At 40.0% G+C, this 26,394-nt stretch overlaps 1 protein-coding gene and 1 long non-coding RNA gene across 13 annotated transcripts in view; one reads left to right on the top strand and one right to left on the bottom strand.

The window, feature by feature from the left end:
- CADM1 (cell adhesion molecule 1) overlaps positions 1 to 26,394 on the bottom strand; it is a 315,335-nt gene that overhangs the window by 205,741 nt on the left and 83,200 nt on the right. The gene's annotated exons all lie outside the window — the stretch shown is intronic.
- LOC119240697 (uncharacterized) overlaps positions 17,213 to 26,394 on the top strand; it is a 51,493-nt gene continuing 42,311 nt past the window's right edge. For all 7 annotated transcript variants that reach the window (XR_008551034.1, XR_008551033.1, XR_008551035.1 and 4 more), the window contains exon 1: positions 17,213 to 17,983. This is a non-coding gene — a long non-coding RNA (uncharacterized LOC119240697). The remainder of the gene's footprint in view (positions 17,984 to 26,394) is intronic.

The following is a 26,394-nucleotide window of genomic DNA, read 5'->3' on the forward strand; positions in this document are numbered from 1 at the left end:
TCAGGGAAAAAAATGCAGAGAGAAAGAGAGCAAACAGGAGGAGGGGAGCAAGACAAATGATAAAATGTATGAAGCAAAGGACAGTAAGACATGAATCTGTACAAAGGGGCTATAAGGGAGTCTGCGTACTTTTCTTGCAAGTTTTCAGAAGCCACAAATAATTTCCCAAAAAAAGTTAAAAAACAAAAAAAGGACCAAATTTCCATTCAATGCAACCCAGTGAATTTGAAATGAAATGCTGAGGTTCCTAATCTTATAACCTTATTTTTGTCAATATTCCCTGAAGGTGGAGAAAGGGTTTTACATGAAGATTATTTGTCATGGCCTTGTTTATAAAAACAAAAAATCTGAAAATACCATATGCATTAACTGGGGGTTAATTAAATCATGCTAGGTGAACTACACAGAACACCATGTGGCCTTTAAATGTCTACAACATTGTATGCTAATAACAGGAAATGCACAACATAATATTAAGTGAAATTACAGATAGTATCTACTGATAGTATTACAGATAGTATATACTGATGGTCACATTCGGTAAAGCAAACAATAAAAATGTCAAAATCACAGGAAAAAGGGTGCCAACAAAATGCCACCACTGCAGCCCATCATTTATGGATGATCTTTCCCCTTCTGCTTGCTATACATTCCAAATACATGATGTGGGGGGGGTAACATAATGCTAAAAATGAGCTTTATCTTTACAGTAACTCAGTAGAAGTTAAATTTACTGAAGTTCTACAGAGACACCTGCTGTATGATGAAGTAAATGATACTATGGATATTCAACTCTCCAAATCCAACTGGAAATACTCCTGGTCACACAGAGAGTAAATAGCAGAGAGAGGGGAAGTCAAGTCGAACTTCTTTAAAGTTGTGAACCCACAATATTCACGAGCCACAGATGCCTGCCCTGTCTTTATTCTAACCCATCGGATGGTGAGAGCATGTCACACCATCCACCTCAGAGGACAGAAAGACTAGTCATCAGTGAGACTGAGCACACACTGGGGACTCCTGCACTGTCACCACACACTACCCTTGAGCTGGGCAGTCACAGCTCTTACCACTCCTGCTCACAAGCAGGCATCCAAGCCGAAGCCCTTCAGTGCCATCCCGGCCAGAGCTCTGGTATTCTACAGGTGGGCTTAGACAAGCCACTCATTGTCCAGAGAACCTGCCTTTGCAAATAGGTCTCACGGTCGTGCAGGGATCCCCCGTTTTTCCAAGGGTTGCATTACACCACCTCCCTTTTATGAAAGACCTACCTTGGTACCTGTTTTCCATAACTGAAAGAAATCCAAAGAAAAGCAAAAATAGCATTAGCTCCGTGCCACAGCTGCTATTCGAGAGGCAGCACACCCCCCGAGCCGCTGAGCAGCCAAGTTCATTTCCCAGGAGCTATTTTATGCAGGCTGTTTAATTATCTTATCGTCCTTGCTTTCACTATATGTTAGTGTGATTTCAGGTTCGAGGTGTTATTTGGTAGGTTATTTATGGGGCCTGGAAATATTATTTGTTTTCTTATTCATATAAATGAATGATACTTGCTTCTTCGCTTTAAGTCATTTCAGTTTATGAAAGGTTTCATAGGAATGCTCTACTTTTGGATAGCTGGGGAAATTATATTCATTGAAGGGGTGAAGAGAGAGAGAGGGAAAACGGAAAGGGTGAGAAAGCACCAAGAGTTTAAAAAGTAGGTGGCAATAATCACATGTAAATGTTTAGTTAACTGAAGGGCTGAAAGGAAAACTGAAAGGCACTACCATTCATTTCTTTTTTTTTTCTTTTATATATTTTTTACATCGTTTTTCATTTTTGCACACTGTATGCATTTTCATCTTGGTTATATTCCCCACACAATTCCCACCCCCTTATTTTGTCTCTAATTCCTCCTCTTCCCCAGCCCCTGTAGTGTGTCTCTGGTTTACAGTTGCTTATTGATTTTGATTTTTACTTTATTATAGTAAGTCTTTTTCCTGGTCCCTTATTTAGGTTTTCTAAATTCCTGCTATAAGTGAGACCATCCGGTATTTTTCTTTTTCTTTCTGGCTTATTTCGCTGAACATGATCCCTTCCAGCTCCATCCATGTTGCTGCAAATTGCATGAGTTTATCTTTTTTGATTGCTGAGTAATATGCCATTGTGTATATGTGCCACATCTTCTTGATCCAGTCATCAAGGACACAGAAACATTCATTCAAAAGGGCACCCGCACCCCTATGTTTATAGCAGCACTATTTACAATAGCTAAGCTATGGAAACAACACAACTACCATTCATTTTCTAACAGCTCATGAGGCTCCCACACTCACTGCAGAAAGGTCAGACTAGTTTTTTTAAAGGGGGCTATTAAGTGAACTGTGTATAACAAAACAAAAGAGGAACTTCCTTGATTAAACCACCATTCTAGCTCAGTTCCTATTTAAGATATACACCTTTAAAAAGCATTTAATTATATTTGTTTCTTACTATGCCCTCCTTTTAGTAATCTTGAACTTCAACTGAATCTCATAACTCAGCCAATGAAATAATTAAAATTCTTTTGCCAACTTGATTTGGATGAAAAAGTCAAACACTTCATTTAAAATTTATGTGAGGCACATTCATAAGAATACACTAATTTCTCATTCAGATTTCAATTGAATCAATTTAATAACTGCCGATAGCAAAGCAATAGGAATGCAAAGAAGAAAAATAGTTATACAATTGACAATTACCCGAAGTTCCTGTATGTTTTATGAATCAACAATTGTCTCCAAACTCGTGAAAGAAATCAATGTGCATTAGTTTCTAGAATCTTATAACCTATCTGCACAAGCTATAAAAAATGAGTACAGGTAGACAAGAATTCATTAATTTCAATGAACAAAAATAAAGAACTTCTCCATGATTCTCTAAGGTCCCTCCTAAGGCAACTCAACCTTCAGAACTGTCTAGCTTGCACTATTTCTTCTTTGAATTCATGTTCTTTACCAGCAAAATGGTGACAATAGCCTTTCAGACTTGAGTGATAAATGACAAAACAATATAATTCCTTCTAAAATAGGAATGGCCTTGGAATGCAGCCCCAAAAAGTAACTGCAAAGGTGATGCCAGTGGAGTAAACCACACCCCATAACATTGTCCCATTTTAAAACTCAACGAGAAAAGGAAGGATTGCTGGGGAAAAAGGATGACCTGAACGAATTCCACAAACACAGTGTTTTAGGGACTCCACCCCTACCCCAGACCAAAGAAATGCAAGGCACCAAGAACTACAAATCCCATAATGTCATCATCACTGAAGGGAGGATTACTGGGAACTGAGGGTGGAGTTTTAAGCAGCCAGGTTCGCTATATAATCAGACATGTGGTCCTTGGGGTCTCTTGACTTTTTGCTGGCTCTCAGTGTGCTATTGGGATTCCAGCTCAGCGGATGGAACTGCTAGGATGTATTCAAGAGTTTATTCCCCTCTCTTTCTTCCTGAGTTATTTATTTCTTCATTTCGCCTGCTTTTATAAATAAACCCTTTATTACCCTTGTTGTGTGTGCCTGCAGTAGAGTCTTAATTATAAGTCCCTTTTAAGTGCACAGGTGAGGACACAAAGTCAGGCAACCCATTTCATATCGGGGTTGCCCTGTAACAGTATTAGAAATGAGTAGAAGGCAAAAAAGGGGGCTGGGATGAATCCTGAAATTTCAACACAAAATAAAGTGAAAATTCACCTCCGATAACTGTTCCTCCTCTTTCCCCTGAAACAGAACTGAACACTAGCACTGAGTGCAGGAGCAAGTCAATTATTTCTCATTAAGAAGTGAACAGCTACTACTCCAGTTTTACCTCCTGCCTCTCTACTTTCCATTCCCATTCACACCACTTTACAGCTTTACACACGCTGACATCCAGAGGACACAAAATCCAGGCTCTGGTGCTGTGGCAGGTGGGTCCATAAAGAACAGTTGCTATGGATGCATTCAGACAGGAAGCCCAACTTCCCAACCCTCCAGCCATGTAAATGGAGGGTTCTGGACCAAGGTGACTCCTACTGACCATCCTAAAAAATAAATAACCTGCACAGCACAGAATTAAACCTGATTTATTGAAAAGCAAAACAGTAAACCCACAGCGGCAGTATCACCACTAAGAACAAATATTTCTTTATAAAAGTCAAGACGATAAATTCAAATCCTCCTCCTGTGTCATATTTTCATGCTGCCTAGTCCTGTCCCATTGGGAATTGATGCTCCTCCCTGCTCCCCAGCACTCCCAGCCCCTCTTACCCTGCTCTTTTTTTTTTTTTCTATAGCTGCTCTGGAAACACTATATAATTTGTTCTTTTATTATGTTGAGCTAATCTCTCATTCCCAGGTCATTGCCCTCCCGAAAGGTAAGTGAAACAGAGGGTGTTCACCTGTTCAGTAATACATCCCAGCACCTGGCATGTAACAGACACTCAGTAAAGTTCTGTTAGATGCAAGAATCCTGCACTAAGCTAAATAATTTCTTAAAGCTCTTCTGATTTAGGCAAAAAAAAAAAAAAGGGGGGGGGGCAAAAGTGAAGCAGGGATTCTTTTGAAGAATTATAATAGGACAAATAAAGCATTATTTTTACTATTAAAAAGTCTATACACCCATTTTTAAACACTGAACCAGAAATGAGTGAAGAGCATAAACCACAACTCTAAAAAGAACAGAAGTTAATTAAAATTTTGAGAAAAATAAACTGTCCAATATCAAATGAATGCTGAAACAAAATACTTTTTCCTCTGCATAGTTAGCAAAGATTTTTAAAACTAAAATCCCCCCAATACAGTGACAGACAATGCAATAACATGGTCATTCCCAGCCAGTAGGAGAACACGGCAACAACCACTCCAAAGAGTAACTTGGAAATAAGAATTTGGAGTTCAGAATGTTTGCATCTTTGACGCAGGCACTTTGACTGTGATACCTTATTCCAAAGAAATACTCTGAAACACAAAGATCAAACACAAAAATGTTCTTCAAAGTGTTATTTATCAGAACAAAATCCTGGGAACAACCTGGAGAATTAACAATGGGGACATAATTCAGTCCATTCGGTTATGTTCATTAAATAAAGCATTTATACATGTATACTAGAAGAATTTTTACAAAGCTGGAAGACAGAATAACGTGAAATGAAATAAATGAAGATCAAGACAAGTCTGCCCGGAACCATGCAGAACAATCGGTGGAAAACATGATTATTAGGACTATTTATCTCTGAGTGCTAAGATTACAGGTAAATTTTATTTTCTAGAGTGTACTTTTGTGCATTTTCTTTTCTTATTTATTAAAAGAAATGAGTTCTACTTTTAAAACAGAAAAAAAGTTTAAAGAATAAGATGTCATAAAAGAATAGGGATAAAATGAACTTTAAGAGTTGTTATCACAAGCAAGAAGTCTTGGGAAATAAAGCCGGGGGTGGGGGGAAATTGGGAAAGAGCAAATATTAGCAGTATCTGTAAAAACACAGAAGTAGCATTTTTAAGAAACAGAACGCCCTTAGTTCCTTTGAAATCAAAACCAGCAAATAATAGACCACAACACTGAATAACTTCTACAAGATGCTTTCATTCCAAAATATGTTCTTAGATTACTCTTTTTAAATGCATAATGAAAAGTGACAAAGTCCAGTTAAGATAGGGAATCTTTTAAGCTGTATTTCCCTAGCTCATGGAGCTATGAGAGAGGAAGAATCCCAGGGAAAAAGAATACACAAAGCATTTATGGCATTAGCACTGTCCTTTGCCATGAATATAAATTAAAATTATTGATAATAAATGGTCTCCTCAATAAATCAGCCAAATATGGAGTCACTGATCACAGTGATAAATCATCAGTTAGGTAAAGGCTGAATTTATAAAAACAAGTCTATCATTATGGATGGTCAGAGAAAAACCTACCCAAGATCTCAGGAAAGCCCTTTTTCTTAACCTGCATAGGCAGAGTAATCACTTAGAGTCTCTAAAACAAATTCAGACATTTAAAACAAAGATGATGGTTGCACGCAGATATAGATCTATAGACATAACATCTGCACGAGCTCTCTGGAAATCTACAAGACTGTGTCAACAGAAATATCAGCATCCTTTGCGGTCATCTGACAGCGCTGCTTCATGAAATTACATTAGATCTCTATCTAAACCAAGGTTTAGGGATATCCATAGATGCAGTCAAAGAGAATGTGAAGGGAAGAGAAGAAAATTCAAGCAAACCTATTACTTTTCTTTTAAGCTCAAATATATTTCTTAAGGCTAAACATCAGAAGCCAGATGCTTAGATGCCAACACTTTCCTTTATAACCTTTGCTTTGTATCTGGCTCCAGAGGGAAAATCGTGTTTACAAGAACCACGAGACATGTGGAAAGCAATAACCAAGATAAATGAAAAAACGCTGGGTTAAGTTTTAGTCAGAAGTTTATTACAAAGGTACTTTGTTTTATGAGATGAAGAAATCTACTTTTCCTCTTCTCCTCTAGCGTTACATATTGAAAAACGAAAACATGATTAAACTATTCTTTTAATGTCATCCTATCATTTATAAAGAGCTTAAGGAAAACAATTTGCATGCAGGCTGAGCACAATGGTGCGTAGCGTGGAACCCCGTGTCAAAAACTAAAGTTCAATTTCCAGTGCTAATCAAGTTTCTAAATCGGGAACTCAGTTCTGTGCCTGCTAGCTAAGTGTTTTTCTGTTTGTTTCATAGCCTTAATGCAAAATCTTCTGAAAATTTTAGGGTCAATTTTTTTAAAAAGAGACAAAAGTAGAGTGTCAGAGAAAACATCAAGACACTATATCCTCATCATTGTTCTCACTCCAGAAGGAAGTTAAGACAGTGGTTCTGAATTTTTGGAATCTATAAAGGGAGTATGTCTATGAGAGAGAGAAAGAGAGGATACCAGGAGATGCTGCACAAAACAGGGAGCAACAGAGCAGATTTTATAAAAGTCAAACCCATCTGCAATATTCAGACTTGCCCTTCTAAGTTCCACTTTCAGGCATTACTACCTAGGTGGCTACGTGCTGCCCACTTGTCTGTATATCAGAATAACCTGGAGATCTTTAAAAAAATCCCAAAGCCCAGGCCACCACCCCCACCACCGCCAAAATTAGAGCTTCATCTCTGGGAAATGAAACTAGGCAGCAGGGATTTTTAAGGCTTCCCATGTTGGGGAACCACTATCCCAAAGTACAAACATCAGAAGTCTTTGAGACCTTTGAGACCTAGGTGTCACTGCAGGGTACTAAGGACAAAACAAAAAACAAACAAAAACATCAGCACTAGACCTGTGCATTCACCTCTATCTTTCTAAAAACAAAATCATTCATACAAATAGCCACTGCTGCTACTGCAGCTGGCTCCACAAAATGCTGAAAAAATCATTATCAAGGTTCAAGGCCTACTGCGCAGATCAGAGCTAGGAGGCATCATTCCACTGAGAATGCTCATGGGGGACAGGGGCGGTCTGGAGAGAGTCCTGTTACAGACTCAAAACAAGGTTATGCAGGTTCCAAGGAGACTGCCACAGCCGCCTTCTGACAAAGTGACAGCAATTAGAAAGATATCTGAAGCACGTGAACTTCTTAGCCTGGCCCACCTGCATTTTTCTTCTAATAAGGGAAAGGACATTAAAATCCCCCAGATTACATGCAAAGCTGGAGAAGGCGGGAAAGAAGAAAAATGCTAGCCCTGTGGCTTCAATTACAAAAAAGACTCATCGCTGCAGATTTTCTGGTTGACCATATTTCTTAAACGTGGTGCAAAAAAAATCCCCGTCTTTACATTAACACTCGTCAGCTCCAGCTCCTTCAGTCCCCTCCATCTTTACAAAGCCCGGCTGAAGGTGCACGTGGGCTATTTGTACTATTGGCTCAAGACATTCAAAGGGTCCGTCGCGTGCAGGGCACCACCTGTGTACTTGTTTAAATCTGCAGAGATCTTTCATCTCCAGGAAGGAGTATAGATTATTTTTATGCCATCCAAGTGGGAGAATGTCCCAGATACCAGATGATGAAGGGGCCCCAGAGGGACCATAATGCTAAGATGCTTATGAGCACTACAAGATTTGGCTTCAAAGAGCTCTCAGTTTGGCAGCACACCCCCTATCTCAGTGCAGAGTGAAGACATCGCTGTTCACGGCAGTGGAAGCAAAGGGAGGAAGGCAAGCCGCAGACCCTTATGCACGCGATCACATCAGACAGGAGAAATTCTCTTGAAGAAAACTAGGAGAATCGGTGTATTAATTTATGTGCTGCTAATATGGTGGTGCTTCATTTCTGCAGCATAGGATTAAAAACATCCATTTCGACCACTCTTGAAAAATCTAAGGTCAAGCCACGTAACATTTTTTCCTTAGTGCTGGCTTCTGGCATTTTGGTGATTTCAACGACATTTATGATGGTCCAACCTTCGACAAAACCATCACTTAACTAACTTTTTTTTTTTAATGGCACATAAAGGTGAAGGGAATACGTCTTTGCAGGACAGATAGGTTGGCGATCGACTTTAGAGCTGTTCTCTTTCACCCTAAATTTTCTTCTGCCTCCATCCTGCGGTGAAGTCACAATACATCTGTGACAGAATAACTCCCATGGCAACAGACTGACATCATAAACACCAGATTAAGACTTGGCTGCAAAGCCAAAGGAGATGATGGGCTGGGAAGGAAGAGGCTATAATTCAAACAAATCTCTACCGTAATAGCTGTGGGAATACTAAACATTACTGGCCAAGTAAATTACTTTTTGTATAAGTGTTCTCTTTTTTGAAGTTTGCCCCCGTGTGAAAGTCTCTCTGTAAGTCAGAACCTTAGCATTATTTTAATGTACTGTTCTGTATTTAATAATCTTATGCTGCAGACATTAGTCTGTTACCATGGGAATGACAGCCGCACAAATACAGGATTACGGCTATCAAGCAGGAGAAAAGAAATTATGAATAAGCCTCGTTATGTTCAATAATTAGCAGCTACATGGAAAAAAACAAAACCATGAATTTAGGTTGATGCATTTATCTCAGTGTTTGAATACAACTCTGAGTGTGTTATTGCTTTAAAATGAGATTCTAACAAACTGCCAAAAAATTCTTGACTAGCAGTTGCTACTCAGTTCTATAATTCAAAAACTCATCCTGTCCATCTCTTTCCTCTCCTATTGGAATTCTTTCCCTGCACAAATCTGGAAGCCAAAGGATAACAGACAACATCTCAAGATGGATTCTGGTACCTTGAACCAACGTGTCCGGGGGAAAAGCATAACTACACTACAATGAACACTATTGCTCCTCCACCTCAGTTAACTGCAAAAGGAACTGCTTCCAGGAAGAGGTTGCTGCCGGCTCCCCACAAGAAGCCGCTGCGTGTGGAGGTGTAGCATCACGGGTTGAATGTTCATGGTAAACAAGAGGAATACGAGTCTACCTGGGAACCAGATGAGAGCCCCATAGTCCTTTTCTTCTAAAGTGACCATGAGGACACTATGAGGTGCGAGCTTTTCAGAACAGAGCCTGCAACTTTATTAGCCGTAGGAAAGATGATCAAAACGGTGGATCAACATGTTGAGTTATCAAAGAGGCTCAAGCAGTACTGTTCAAACAGGAGACTACCTCCACATATTAAATAAAACCTGTACTAAAGCAAGGCAATAGCATCAAGTCATCCCTGAATATTTGGGAAAACGGATTAGTATCACTAGACCACAGGCCTCCTCTGGAATCACCTCCCCTTTCCACAAGAGTAGCAATGTTATTAACATCCCAACTAAATCCGTTGTCAGGAATGAAATCTTTCTCTTACGCAAGCAAACATGTGACTAAGACTGATGGCTTCTCCATACTTTCAGACACCCCAACTCCCCTCTTCCTTGAGGTCTTCACATTCTAAGGCAATAGCACAACACATCATTGGAGGAAAGTAATTTTAGAACGTGCCATCCAAATTAACTGGTTGTGAATAGGCTCTGATTAAAATATAAAGAGCTTTTAAAATAATTTAAAATGATTCACTGGAACTAATTTGGAGATATTTTAATCTCTGGATATGCAATGAACTCTAGTCTCCCTTGGCCCCAGCCTCTCCTTAAAGGGGGACCTTTCTAGTCAGGTCTGTTGCCATTTGGTAAGAGGCCACTGAGCCACACAAGTTATAGTGCCCATGCCTGCCTCTTTCTTTTCTGATTCATGTCCTTCCAACTTGGGCACAGTACTCTTCCACTTTCTAAACCAGACTGAGTCCACTTCCCCTTCTCAGTGAATATTACTCATCTGTTTACTGGGCCAGATAGCTAGATAACTCTGAGCAACGATGGGCCAATCAATCATTTAAAGAATCACATGAGATCAAAAGACTTCAGCTTACATTCTCTAGTCATTTGTTTGAATTCCATTTCAGATTAAACAAAGGAACATTTTCCCAACGTAACATTCTAACACTTTCGCAGGGATTCAAATAAGGCCACTTGTGAGCCCATACCTAAGCCACACTTAAATAAGCTTTTCTCATGTGACTATGAAGTTCAAGGGGATGTCTGCTGCTTTGGAAAGTGCCTTTTTAGACCCACTAAGGATTCCTTCACAAAATCCTTTGGCGCCTGGTCTCCAAGATTTCCTGACTCTCAGCCAAAGTCACTTCAGATAAGAGGAGGGCAGCTTGTCTCTACTTTCTTGCTTTCTAGACCTTGCTGTTTGTGAGTCTCTAAACAAAGAACTGGAGTTAAAAATAAAATTTTAAAAATGAGGAATAAATTATATATTGGAACAGGTGTGAGATGGTCAGAGATTGCCTGATTTAATCTTCTCAGCAATCTGATGAGGGAGATATTATTATACACGCTTAATAAATGAAGAAATCAAGGAAGAAAAAGATATTCAAAAATTAGTAATGGAAGAGTAGAACTCAAATCTACTGTGTTCCCCATAGCCCAGATACTTTCTGCTACATCCTTACTGAAACCCAGTCTTCTTGAAAACAAGAATCTCACCTTCTTATTTTCCTCTATAATTGCAGGGACCACACATATAAAGAATTCTTTGAAACACATGTGTAATAAGTAACAAATAATTAGTTTTATGGAAAACTCATTTTCTCTTGTCAAGGCACCCCCTCTGACCATATCAGACCAGAACATATATGTCAACCGTAACTTACTCCCACAGAGGCAGGGATGAGGGATGGAGCCTTAGCCATTGATCCATTTGTGGATGAAGAGCCCAAGCATAAGATGTCACTTACCTAAAACAGAGATGAGAGAAAACACCATTATTGCCTATGTAGACATTTACCTTTTAGGAACCTTATTTTCAGAAATGTTAAAACAAACTTTCACTTTATAACCAATGTATCCTACCCACCACAGTGTAAGGGGAGCTATTTCTTCATATCTCTGCTTGTTTCAATTTGTGTGTGTGGCCTCTTCAAGGCCATCTTGCGTTCTTTAAATTCCATCCTTTTCTCCATCTCGACCTACAACAGTCTCTCTCTTTTTTTTTAAAGATTTATTTTTATTTATTTATGCTTACAAGAACTGGGGTATAGGCCAGAGGCACAGGGAGGTGAGAGGATTCACTAGAGACAGAGTGGGGAGCACAATAGGCAGATGGATCTACTAAAACACACTGCTGAGGGGAGCAGCGGACGAAACTGGAGAGGTGCTCCCTGGAGAGGGATCAAACTCATGTTGCAGTGGCTGGCAAGAGCTTGCTAGCCCTTGTGCCACCAGGGAGGACCCCAACAACAGTCTACCTTTTGAGATGATGGGACAACTTTAAGAAACCTATGAATGCTGTAAGAAACTACGGAGATGCTTCTTTCACACAGCTTCTTTGGTGTCAAAGTCTTACTGCAGTCTAGTCACTGGCCCTCCTGGGGAATACCTGAGAGACACTAGACTAGGAGATCCAAAAACTTAAAACATGTCTCAGGATGCATCAGAATCCTACATAAACTTCAAATTCCTGGCCTTCCTGGTAGCTTAGGATTAAGTCTCAGCACTATCACCACTATGGCCTGAGTTTGATCCCAGGCCAGGGAGCTGACACACATGGCACAGCAGACTTCTCCTGTCTAGCCTGTTGCTCCCCTTAGAAGTGTATTTTGATAAATCTGCCTGTTCTGCTTCCACTGTTTCTGGTGAATCTGCTCCCCTCCCCACCCCCGCACTTCTGGCCTACACCCCAGTTCTTCTATGCAAAAAATAAACAATCAAGAACGTTATTTCTTAAAACATTGCTCTCTAAAAAAAAAAATACTAGGAAGTGAAGACAGCCTCTACAAATACAAAATGACAACTATTTGGATAAAATTCAGAATCTAAATATTTTTATAAAGAATTAGAAGAGAAACCTGATAATGTATTACATGAGCAAGCTATGTGTTGGGCTGGGAATGGCGCTAAGCTGAAGAGACAGGTTTCCATATCAGAACCAGCATAGTGTGGTTCTTCTGTGTGAATAAACAGGCAGGCCAATGGGCCTAAACTAAACATTCAGAAATTAACCCAAACATACATACAAAATGAGTATATTATAAAGTAACATCTCAAATCAATGGGGAAAAGATGGTCTTTTCAATAAATGATGTTTGGGCAACTGGGGCATCACTGGAAAAAAAATCCATCACACCCGTATCTCACATTTTATATCTGCATACGCTCCAAATATATCTCAGACCTAAACTTAAAAATAAAATCACACAATTATTAAAAGGAAGAAAGCCTGAGTGAATTCCATTATAAACTGAGAGAAGGCATATGCAGAAAAATTTTTAAATTGATCAATGAGTCATATAAACTTACTTAGAAATGAAATATTTTGCATGGCGAAAAAATGCAATCAGCCAAAAAGCAAATGATATACTTGAAAAAAGTACATTTGCAACTTATCACAAAGAGATAATGTGCCTCATGTCTTATGCGGCTAAAAAAAAAAAATGTGAAAGAAAAATACCAACATCCCCAATGAAAAATAGGCAAAAAGTTATGAACTGGGGAATTCCAGAAAAATAAGAGAAAATGGCCCCAAACACAGCAACAGATGCTCAATGTTACTCATACTAAAAGACATGCATTCATTTTTCACCGATCAGATTGGCGAAAGTCCAGCAGTTTGACAACATGCTCTGCTTGTGAGGCTGGAGGGGAACAGCACCTTTGTATACTGCTGGTAAGAAGGCAAGAATAGAACAACCCCCTAAAGAAGGGAACTTGGCAGTTTCTGGCAGAGATGTGGATGTTAAACATCAGCAGAGGTAAAAGGGTAAGTCGTGAATTAAAAACGGACTCTTCGATAAATTCCAAAGAGCAAATGTAGAAAGGATGGAAACAGAAAATCGTTGGCAAAAGCTGGAGCAAGAACTGCAGCTAGGACCTCCCTGGTGGCGCAGCGGTTGGGCGCTGTGTTGAGAAGCTGCCCGCAGCCTCTGCAGCGCCGGTTCGATCCCCGGCCGCCGGCGAGGGTCCCACATGGTGCAGCAGACCTGTCCTGTAGCACCTGCTGCTCCCCTCAGCAGTGTATTTCGTCAGTCTGCCTGTTCTGTTCTCCGCTCTGGTGAATTCTCTCACCCTCCGGTACCTCTGACTGTACCCAGTGCTTGTATAAATAAATAAATAAATAAATAAATATTTTTTAAAAAGAACTGAAGCTAAAATATCAAAAGCAGAAACGTGGCAAATAGCACCTTCAGGTGAGACGTTCACATTTAGGGGACCTGGATGAAAAGTCTCCAGGAATTTTTTATATACTTTTTTGTGACTATAAGTCTAGATATCTTTTTTTTTAAGATGAAATTGTTTGAGAAAAATTTTGAAAAATGGGCCTCCCTGGTGGCGCAGCGGTTGAGCGCTGGGTTGTGAAGTTGCCCGCAGCCTCTGCAGCACCGGTTCGATCCCCGGCTGCTCCCCGGCCACCGGAGGAGGGTCCCACATGGCGCACAGACCCCTCCTGCCACCCCCTGCTCCCCTCAGCAGTGTACTTCGGCCCTTCTGCCTGCTCTGCTCCCCGCTCTGGCTCTGGTGAATTCTCTCACCCTCCCATGCTTCTGACTGTACCCAGTGCATGTATAAATAAATGGATAAATTTAAAAAAAAAAAAATTTTTTTGAAAAAGAACATTTCTTGAAAAGTGCATTCTTAACCGATACAATCAGATATCCACATACAAAAAAAAAATTGAAATTAGAGCCTTCAGCCATACACAAAAACTTCTGGTAGGCTAAGTGAAACTGAAAAGCAAAACACTGAAATTTTTACAAGAGAGAAAGGAGAAAAAAATTAAATTTTTAATTTTTTTTATGACCTAGAGTTTGCCTACATTAAAAAAAATCATACAACAAAAGAATAACATAAAGTAAAAAGGCAAGTCATTATTGCAGATGCATAAAACTGACACAGGATTACTCTACAGAACATAACGAATTTCTATTTATCAAAAAAAGAATGACAAAAGAACCCAACAGAAAAACAAAGGATCTGATCGGGGAACTGACAGAAGGGAAAGCCCAGATGAGCACCAAATAGGCAGTGATGTTCAACTCATGAGTCAGGAAAATGCAGATTAAAAGGGAGGAAATAGCTTTTCCCCATCATCAAATGGAGAAAAAAATGTATTATCTGTATTGAAGGAGATGGGAGGCTCTGGGGGTGCCACACAGCGCCCATCAGAGGACTGGAGAGGGGGAGCCTTCATCCAGGACAACTGGGGATCCCTAACAGTCCACCTGTTAGGGATCACCCTGAAGAAGGCCTCCAGTGTTCATAAGTGGAAGACACAGATGGGACACGTCCAAGAGTGTACACCGCAGGACCTGAGATAGGAGTCAAAAACCGTCAATGACCTAGAAACTCAACAAATGGAGCATAATAATGGTATTTTCACAAATGGGATAATACCAGCAATGAGAATAGTGAACCAGAGCTACAGGCATCAAAATGTCAAAATGACTAAATCTCAGAGGATGAAGGTCAAAAGCAAATGATGGCAGCACAATAGTTTTTATCATTATGATGAACACTTTATCAAGAACATGTAAAAATACTGCATATGGGTGGATACATGTTTCTGGGACATGAAGAGAGAGAGTAGTAAACACTAAATTCAGGATTATAGCTGAACCCTAGGAAGGAATATGAGGAATGATGAGGACAGGTAAATACAACAGGGTCTGCACACACTGCAAAGTATATTAAGATGTGATAAATCTAGGTGTGGGTATGCATGTCCTATGTTGTTTTCTATCGGCTTTGCAATAAATGGACCATATATAATTTCCAAAAGAATATGCATCATCAACATATGGGTTTTTATTGCTGAATGAGTGTTTTGCTGGATTTTGCTTAACTTGGGTTTTTGCATTTTTCACTGCTATTTTCATTTGTTTATTATAAATTATTTTATTGTTCTCTCTTAATTTTGCATATTTTATATAAAATTGATATTAAAATGTGCAGGCTATCTATCTTTAGGTCCTATGTTCCCTAAAAATACTCAATTATTCCTCCCCCCATTATTCATACATTCACTTGCTTCCTTAAGGATTTCTATCAGAAAAATTTTAACCAAATCCCTTTGGAGTATGCTCGGCTGAGAATATATTTAGGATATGAAGATGTTCCAAAGAGCTTTTATTTTTTAAAAAACAGATCATTTATGATGTCTTTAATGAAGATTAAATAAGCAAATAGAATTGCATTTTTCATAATAAATGTCAGGTTATACATTGCTGTGCAATTTATACGTTGAAAAGTGATCGATAATTGTGACATACCCCATGATAAAAATCCAAAACACAGTTTCAGGTGTGTATATAAGAGGCAGCAGTTTCCCATATCACAATAAAGTATTATGTGCTACAAGGCTGGATTTCACAGGAGCAAATGCAATAACGCGCCACCTGGAATGTTGAGAGTTCCACTGGTTAATAATGTTAACAGTGAGGCCAGAGATCTAAATCCATTTCTCCTACATATTAATTTCACCGGATGAGGAGCTGGAAGAGAGAGGGCTCCGTTCCGTGGTTCCCTAACCTGGCTTACTGTCCTTTCAAGTTGAGTCACTAGGTAAGAGTTCAATGTCAATCCACCATAGCTGTCAAGAAACAGACCCACAGTACAGGTGTGGAGTGTGGGCAGGACCACGGGGGTAGGAGGCTGGAACATCACTTTTCATTTAGTGCTGAAGTCACCGGGGTGCCCCCAATGATCTGGGGGGCCACATAGGAATGTTTCAAAGACTCCTGCCAAAAAGACAGCTTTTATTTCAAGATTAACTTTGAAATGACAGGCTATCATCCAAAGCCAGAGTTTCCGTTTTGGTTTACTGAATAAAGATAAGCAATTTTAAATGGCAAATGAGTCCCTTGACTGTCAAATTTCTAAAAAGTGTTCTCCTGGCTCTAGAGTGGGGGGGAAATAACTTACTGGTGGGCACAGAAAGTGAATGACAAGTTTCAGCCCCAGGCAAATTTTCAGTCAAACAGAGTCCTTAAAAAAATTAAAAAATGCCAAGGAGGTGGTAAATGGTACTGGCAACAGCTTACACAAAAGCCACACTGTTTCTTTATTCTTTTTTTAAAGATTTATTTATTTATTTATACAAGAACTGGGGTACAGGCCAGATGCGCGGGAGGGTGAAAGGATTCACCAGAGACAGAGCGAGGAACAGAACAGGCCGAATGACCAAAATACACTGCTGAGGGGAGCAGCGGACAAGACAGGAGAGGTCTGCCCCACCATGTGGGACCCTCGCCGGCTGGCCGGGATCGAACCCGCACTGCAGAGGCTGCGGACAGCTCCACAGCACCGCACTCAACCGCCTGCGCCACCAGGGGAGGCCCTGTTTCTTATTTTTACATGTGAACACTGGAAATAAGAGGGAAGGAATGATGCCCTCTGAAAACACTTCCTTATATCAACTTTCATCTGACTCAGGAAATGTGTCCATTTTAGTTCCTCAAACAACAAATTTTTCTGAGCACAATAGCTCATTTCTTTATACTACAGCTAGTTGGCTGTCCCTGATCAGTTGAAATCCCTGCTCAGCTCAAGATCTGGGACTGAAACCAAAAGGAATAAATCAATGAAGGCCTGGATTTCTACCCGTCTGTGCAGGCCAGCGCGCCTCTGAACTGAGGGGCGGCCAGAAGCAGTGGGGGTGCCAGAAGCTCCCAAAAGCACGGGTCTGTGATCTAAAATTACATCACAGAGGAAGGCGATGCCCCAAGGCATCCTGGGAAATCTCATTGACACTTCCTTTCCTGTGGGGACCCTGTGACATAGGTTCTGCAGAGTTCTGCCTTCTCCCACTTCCTCAAAACCAACTCTACTCCAAGAAAGTGAGTTCAGACATACTCCTGTGGGAGCGTTTCTCCATAACCAAAACCCAGAGATAAAGAAGGCAACGTCACTTCATCACACAGAAACTGGGGGCAGAGGGAGATGTTGGCCTGAAAAATACTTATTCCAACAGGAAAGTTACATTCTGTTATTATTCCAAGAAGAGAATATTGGCAGGCATCTCAAGATTTTGTGCTTTCTGCTGCTACTAAAATGAAATAGATTTCAGTTCTAATCCCATAATATGAAACAAACCAAAAGCAGACAGACTGGCAATGCTAACTCTAGATACACAGTGACACGCGTCATCAGTTTAAAGAGGTCAAAAAAGCAGCCGGGCTTCTTTTTTCATAAAGTATATGAAGAGATGAACAACAGACTTTTTTTTTGTTTAATCCTGATCTAGTGAGAAGGCATAAAGGAGCCCACCTAAGCAGAAGACTTCAAAAGCTAGATAAGGGAGGACAAAGAGGCTTAAATGGAAAACTCCTCAACAAGCCAAGAATATAATAAGGCAAAACTCAACTTCAATTTATGCAAGAATACTGGCGCTTTGGCACTCAAAAAAGACGTCGCAACACCTCTCTGTACACAAAGAAAATATGAAATCCTGAAATCCGTGCAGCGTACAGTCACGGAGCCACTGCCAGGTAAGGCTAATCCCCAAATACAATTTCTTAAGAAATCACATTCTCCACATTATCCTGGGTTTTTTTGGTTTGTTTTTGTTTTCTGGTTTTTTTAATTTTGTTTTGTCTTTTTTTCATTGTTAAATATTAGCATACCAAAGAAAGGAATCTTGAAAAACAATCTTCATTCATTCAAGGGGCTGAATCAAGTCCTCTTGAGCCCCAGGGGCCCCGCAAAATAAAGGGCTTGGAATTATGGGTTTTTAATGAAGCAGTAGCCCAACTAAGTAGTCGGGGGAAAGTAAATGAAAGGTGCTGAAATCTGACCTGGTGGACAAGAAGAAATCAACATAAATCCAGGGAGGATACACGCAGTTTTAAGGATTCTGAACCCCTTTACCTTCAACACAACCTTCCCCAGGGAATGCTTCCATATGCTTTAAAAAAAAAAAAAAAAGCCACTTTGCCTGCTCCCAGATATATAGCATTAGGGTAGGGATAAATTTCAAGCTGGCGAAAGTCCAAATCCAACAGTTGCAGCTGTAGTAGCTGCCTTGTTTACAAAGCAATTCAGGAAGCTTTTAGAGGGCAGAGTGCACCAGACAGAAGGGGGTCTGTAAGCAAAACATGGATGGATCCCAGTGCATTCAGAGCAGACAACACATCTGTTCCCAGGTCCCCCCTTGGACACATGCCGAATACGAATCTGAGTCAACCCTTAATGCTCATGTATTTTCAGGAAAGCATGTCTACTTACATCCTCAAATCAAAATTATATGCTGGTAGTGGTTGGGAACTGGGGCTGTCCTGCTTGTTGGAACCAAAACGCCAGAAACAAGCTGTCAAGCAGGCTTCTGAGCAGGATCCAATCACGACCTGGCCCACTTGACACAGGATCAGCACCATGCAGAAGCAAGCCTTCTATCACCATTTTATGCCTGTATAAACTATGCTTCTTAGCTCCTCCTCGATAAGTACCACCCGGCGCAATTATCTGAGGCAAGGATAGGTCCCAGAAATCAACCTCGGCTACCCTTGTTCGCTCCTGCTATCCAGGTGATTTCAATCATCAAACTTGCTTCTGTTCTCCTTCCCTCCTTCAATTGCTGCCCCCTGGCCCTCTTTGTTTTCTGGGCACAGTTGAAATTCAGAACTCCTTTCTAAGAAAAAAGACACACACACACATTCAGGAAGTAGTGACGGGGAAGAGAAGCAGCACGGGGAAAGAACAAGAGAATAAATGTCAAAAAAGAAAAACCAGAGTAAGTGCCTTATGCCTGTTTACAGAGCTTACAAAATGTGCAGTGAGGATGCCAAGGGGAGACTATGATGGACACAGATGGGAGTAAGCAAAACAGAAAGGCGGTCTCAGGTGTTTGCAATGGGGGCCATTTAGCTGGGAGGGAAAGGAACTAAACATAGAAAAGATGGGAGAGAAAAAGGATATTTAAAAGATGAGTTTAATTCATTAATATAAATTCTGTGCATTCCCAGAAGGGCTGGTATATACCCGGTGTGCACACACTCAAGACCAGATCATGACGTCACACCAAACCTTTCATGGATTCTTGGAGTACAATGTCTGATAGAACCCCAGATCAAAGACAAGCGTAACCCAGTTGTTCCCGTGATCATAAAAATGCTTCTGCACGCAAATGAAAAAGCACACAGGCTGACAGCAAATCACTGCAGGTTAACAGTGAGAGTAAATGTGAAGCATAAAACCCCAACTAAGACTTTGTGCAGGAAGCACCCACACGCTCAATCTGCAGAGCACCCCGTTCTGGCGCACCACTCACTACGGAATTACACATATTAATTACACGTTTAATCGCATATATTAATAACACCTAGTCTACAATTGCAATGTATTCATGTAAACCTAATCAAGGAAAACTAGAGTATTTGCATAAAACTTGTAATGAACAATATAATGACTGCACTAACAAGACAGGGATAGGAATGCGTATCTGTGACAAACTGTTTGTGTCAAGAAGAATAGAAAGTGATTCTCTTTCCTGAACATTATTTCAGGCCCATTTAACACAATCTGTGCCACTCAATGAATGTGGAGTGTCCTACACACATCACATCAAATCAGATTTGGATAATGTTTCCGACTTCAAATAAAATTTCATTACTATGTTTAGTTGTGGAATGATAGGAAAAGCCTACATTTTTAAACTTCATAAAAATCGGAATATGACAAGAATTAGGCAAGCCTCACTCCAATCTGCCGCAAAACAAGTCTACCCGCTGGTCACCCCAAATCACAAAATTGTGGGATACCATGTGGTCAGAGAAAGTGAAAATTCTATTTCAGAAGAGTTTCAAAGCAAAGTTAGTATCTGTCACTTGTTGCCTCTCATATACTCCCATTGGCAAACTGGAACCTAGAAGTTGCGAGAGCTTCATTTCTTCAAGTAAGACCTGAGTTTGCAGAAAAAGAAACAAAACAAGACAAATACAAAGTCAATTAAAGCATAGCAAATACTCTGAATTCAAATAACACTGCAAGACAGCAAGTCTCTTCATTCTAATTGCTGTTCATTTTTTATGAAACACTTCTTATCAGGTTAAAACCTAAAAATCTGACAAACCCCCAAACAAAAGACCGCAAGATTTTTTTTAATGTAAAGCTTGAAAACAGTCTAGTATCAGAGGCTTTTGAGGGGCTCATAACTTAATCAAATTGATGCAAAGGAAGGAGATATACACCTATGTGAAACAAACTAAAGCAATTAAAATTAATACTAAATTTACTTTCATAAACATCTTTATGAAGTAATCTTTTATTTTTTTCTATATTGTACAAAATCAGCTTTGCAAAAGTGATTCACCACTGCATGTGAGTAAGAGCAATGCCACCTTCCAAAAGGTATCCAGGTGCAGTGAGATGGTCGGTTGTGAGAGCCCCTGCTGGGCTGTCTTTTCTCAGCAACAGGAGCAGCACAGTGTCCTGGCTGAAATTAGTCTTGCACTAGGTCTGTCACTTAGGGCAATCCGGTTGCCAGTGAGTAAAGGCCCGACTTCCACGACACCACTTACCACTCACCCATGCTGGGCCAATTCAAAACCATGCGTCTTATAGCCAGCAGTCAAGAGCCTTCACCCGTGAAGAATAGCTAATTGGTAGCCACGCGCCATAATGGAAGAGCATGATATTTTCCACCAAAAATGATACCATTTATCTCCTCCAAAATTTTATGCACAACTCAATTACTGCTCATCTCTCACCATCACTCCTAACCCAGTACAAGCGATCCTCTGAAATATACATTCTCACAGAACTTTCACTGTGTTTACATGTAAGACATGAAAACTACCATATCATTCAGCCATTAAATTAGTCACCTGAAGTTTACTTGATAAAAACCTAAAGAAATGCCTATTTGTTTACATCCATGGGAGGGGGTTAAGGATACAAACATCCGAGAGAAAGGGTGCACATGGAAACATTTCTACACATTTAAGATTTTAAAATGTTTGCTTAAAAGCATTATTACTTGACAGTAAAATTACTTTTTTTTCTTTCAACAAATACTTATGAGATTATAACTCTGTGGACAACAAAACAAAAGACAGATCTAGCATTCTCGGCCCAACTTTACTCAGTTTTCTTTGGGTTTCCTCCTTTTGCAGAACCCATTGAATGTTAAGAGTAATCTAAAATAGTGATCAATGGCGCGGCAGACCTCTCCTGTCTCGCCCGCTGCTTCTCTCAGCAATGTTTCGGTCAGTCTGCCTGTTCTGCTCCCCACTCTGTCTCTGATGAGTCCTCTCACCCTCCCGCACACCTGGCCTGTACCCCTGGTTCTTGTATAAATAAATAATTCTTTAAAAAAAATTTTTTTAAAATAGTGAGCAAATCACAACTCCTAACACCTATGAGAACCTATAGAGTTCTCACTATATGCCAGGCACTGTTCAGGCACTTGTAAAATAACTTATCTCATTCTTGAAATAGCTGCATGAAGATAGTGTGTCTCCATTCTCCAGACAGGGAAACTGCAGTCCCATAAGACTCTGTAACTTGAACAAGGTCACACCATTTAGGTCACACCATTTACAGCTGTTAAATGGTAGAGAGAGGATTGGATCCCAGGGAGTCTGGCTCCAGAATTCAGTTCTTAAGCACATAACTAAAATTAATCTCAAGCTAATATATACAATCAGTCTCACGATATCACACTCGGGAATTCTTTATGTAAATAACACACACACACACACATGCACACAGCATCTCATTTTCAATTCATTAAGTAGTGCTGTATTAAAATGAAGTCCTCTTCTAGAACTATTTGCTTGTTTTTTTGTGACCAGAATTATATTTAACCTGATAGACTTTTATTTTCATGAAAGTATATGATTAGGGAATTGAAAAAGAAAACACTCAGCACGTCTTCAATGTAAAGAAGATGTAAAGAGGGACCTCTCAGGATATTTAATCATGCAATATTTGTATTAGTTCAGGGAATCCAATCCTACTTATCTTAATATTCATCATTTGAGCCCCCATAGTTTTAAAAAGGCAAAAATCATAGCATAAAAAGAAATCACGCCAACCATTTATAAAATTAATCTCTACCCAATTAACACTGGAGTCTACCACTAGCCATAGAATTATAGTATTTATAGGTCTCTTAAAGATTCTACACTGCATATACAAAGAAAGCAAACAGCAACATAAACTTGTAACCCTTATCCATGAAGCAGCCTTTCATGAACTCAATGAAAGTGACTGATAAAGACTTTTTCTAAAAAACAGGTTTTTTTTTAAGATTTTATTTTCATGTAGAAGAACTGGGGTGTAGGCCAGAGGTGTGGGAGTGGGGGTAAGATGATTCACTACAGACATAGTGGGGATCAAGGTAGGTGAAACAACTAAAATACACTGCTGAGGGGAGCAGTGGGCAAGACAGGAGAGGTCTGCTGTGCCATGTGGGTCAGCTCCCTGGCTGGAGATTGAAGTCAGGCCCTTGGGGTGGGCACGCGTGATTATAGCACTGAGACTTAACCCGTAGGCACCAGAGAGGCCCGACTGGTAAAGACTTTTTTTTTTAAAGATTTATATATTTGTACAAGAACCAGGGTACAGGCCAGATGCATGGGAGGGTGAGAGGATTCACCAGAGACAGAGCGGGGAACAGAACAGAAAGACTGATGAAATACACTGCTGAAGGGAGCAGCGGGCGAGACAGGAGAGGTCTGCCGTGCCATGTGGGTTTCTCCCTGGCCGGCAGGGATCAAACCCGCGCTGCAGAGGCTGCGGACAGCTTCACAGTATGGCTCTCAACCGCCTGCACCACCTGGGAGGCCCTAATAAAGACTTTTTGACTCATAGGCAGACTCGGTAAGAGTGAATGTCTGCCCAAGTCAACCTAAACCACCACCAGAAGAGAAGCTCTGCAGGATGAAGAAGGCTAAGCACCAAGAGCAGGGAAGATGTGGTAGAATCTTACACCCAGGTTTATCAGAAAAGATTACACTGCAAAAACAACACTCGATTCTGTGCTCATTCTAAAGAAATACAGAGTTGCAATTATAGCTGAAATGTCAGATATAAAATAATATTCCTAATTTTTATTCACTCCCCATGATAAAGTTCAATCAGATCACTTTATCTCTGTTTACTATGAAATTATGATACCTGCTTTAAGTGAATTTACTTCAGTGACCTTTCCAGACATCAATTATCCCATATGAAGGAGGAACTCCTGAACAGGATCTGCATTTTACAAGGTGCTCACAACTTCACACTTGGGTGAGGGAGACCGAGAGCATCTTCTTGCAGAGTGGACAAATGAGGCAGGGAAGGTTTTGAGTCTGAAAAATCTAAGTTCAAATCCCAGCACAGTAGCTACAATGTATCAGAGAAAATCTCAACCTGTTTCTAACAGTATACCTATCTGGAAAAGGAAATGTTCCCTACTTTGGGGTTCTTTTGTCCAGAGAAGAATGAGAGCATTTTTTAATCTATAATCTATAAATGGCTAATCAAATGTAATTCTTACACTCATCCTCCATTTCCATAAGTTGATGTTAATTTCTCCAGTTATTCGCCACTCCAATAGTACATAGTGACTGACCACTGGTTGCATCTGTCAGAAGTCTGGGCCATAGTTGAAAATTAAAACAAGATATGTGTTGTTAAAAATTTGCCTAAGTTATGAGTTAACAAAGGTTGTGGAAGACAGATGTAAAACACACACACACACACACACACACACAAGTCAAATGAGTAATATCACTAAGACTTGTAAGAATAAGAAAAAATGGAATTTGTAAGGTAGCCATCTAAGATAATCAGGGTAGGCTTCCCAGAAGCAGCTGCAATGAAAGACGGATAAGGCAGGGTGATCTTGGGGTTGAAATACCTTTCATCCACCTTACCATTTTTATCCTACTTCTTTTGTGTCTGTTTAAAAAGAGTCCCCCAAAACACAAATGACGGTGACAAAGCAATATGGTTATTTGTGAAGACCTTCAATTCACTATTATCTACTGTCCCACCTGCCATGTCTGGCATGCAGCTTAAATACTGCCATGGCACCGCTCTTCTGCTGATAATGCCAAGTCAAACCATTAATATACAACTCCACTAACGACACTGACAGCAAATTTTACCTCCAGGTCATGCATTTATGAAGAGATAATCAAAGACACATTTTTGTGAAAAGCAGGAATCACATTAAAAGCTGTGCATCTTAGGCAATTGTCCCCTGCTTTCCTGTATTAAATCTCCAGAGTGAAAAAAAAAAAAATGAAACAATATATTTCTATTTTTGCCCATCAGAATCACTAAACCCTGATATGAAGCGAACGGCTCAGATTGTAAACATGGAAGGAATAAATCTGCTGGCTAACAGTAAACTCAAGTAGCACGAATCACATCTAGTATTCTTGTAGACTCTCCTTATCAGTATTTAAGCAGCAGAGACAGTTGAACCAACAACCGCAGATAAAGCACAGCATACTATTTAAATTCCTCTGGTGTTCTGGTATCTAGTATTCTGTCCTGTACAAACCTAGATGGCTTATTTTCAGATTTGACATATAGCTACAGCATCACCACCTTGTTGGATCGCCGTCAGAAAATGAAGACATGGACACCCCCCACACACACCAAACCCCCAATTCATGGTAGCTAATTGCAAGAATTATAGAAATACACAGGGGAAAAAAACAACAAAAAACTGGTAGATTTTTGTGCTCACAGTCTAAAACCTCAGGCAAGCAACCAGGTGCAACCAGCTAGTAAAGAAAGGAAATTAGAAAATGTCCTCTATGATAATCTGATTTTTTCAAGACTAGTCAAAAATGACTATTTAGACTGGACCTTTTAAAGCCACAGGGCATGAGAAAGTGGGAGAGTTTCTAGGCATCTTTAGTGAATTGAGAGGGTTCTGAGATGGACATTCAGTAAATATAGACAGGATCTTTAAAATAATTCAATAGGCAAGAGTGCAGGGATGTTTGCAGAAACACAAGAAAGGGGGAAACGTTTGCAGGGAAATGTTGTCCAATACATGTCTCTCTTTCATCATCCAGGAGAAAACAGATTTCAACTCACTTGAAAACTGTCTGGATAGGGACTACACAATTTCCCCCAGTAGCTCATTAAACTGTTATATCACCTTGACAGTCAATTCCTGCAAAGTTAAATGCAAATCAAAACATTTTTAATTAAATCATTTAACACATGACTAAGGGCTGACTGCTTATAGGGGACTTGTGGGGAAGTAATTCATTACTGTGGCAAAGTTGCTAACCGCCCCTGATAGACACAATTCAGATGTTAACATATGGAGTCTCCTTAAAGCAGAGGCATGTAGCGAAAAGATGCCACACTTATCTACCTCAAATTATAGTATGGATCTGACTCTTTGACACCTGATTCAAAAATGAGTAAGAAGCGAAGCAATATTGATGAGTAGTAAAAGCAATTCAACCTGACATAAAGAAGAATTTGCTCTCCCTCCTTCTGCTTCTCCCCATCCCATATAAAAGTCTTTCTTCAACAAAGTAAGATTTTATGAGGACACTAAGAGAAAAACGTTTGCCTTACCCATCCTGGAAATGCAAAGGTCACTTGTGGCTTAATGGTTATGCTCTGTATATTCTGATAATGCACAGAAGAAAATGAAACTTCTTTAATAATATAGCCCGAGGGTATAAGGAGAGCGGAACACTCCAGAGGCTTACATTATTAGCCTTAACAAGAACGGACAGTCCACTATTCTACTGCTTCATGTGATCTATTTACAGTCAAGATGGCTATATTTAGAAAAATCCTACAGTACATGAGAACTGAGAGATAAATATCAAACTACTACCCTTCCAGGCTTCCAAAAATTCTATTAGCCTCAGGAAAGCATGAGCCGTTGGGGGTTTGCTTCAGTTAAGATCCACAGAAGAATCTGAACCAGAAA

The sequence above is a fragment of the Talpa occidentalis genome, unplaced genomic scaffold (assembly GCF_014898055.3).
Source record: "Talpa occidentalis isolate TD23 unplaced genomic scaffold, MPIMG_talOcc4v2.1 talOcc4.12, whole genome shotgun sequence".
NCBI lineage: Eukaryota > Metazoa > Chordata > Mammalia > Eulipotyphla > Talpidae > Talpa > Talpa occidentalis.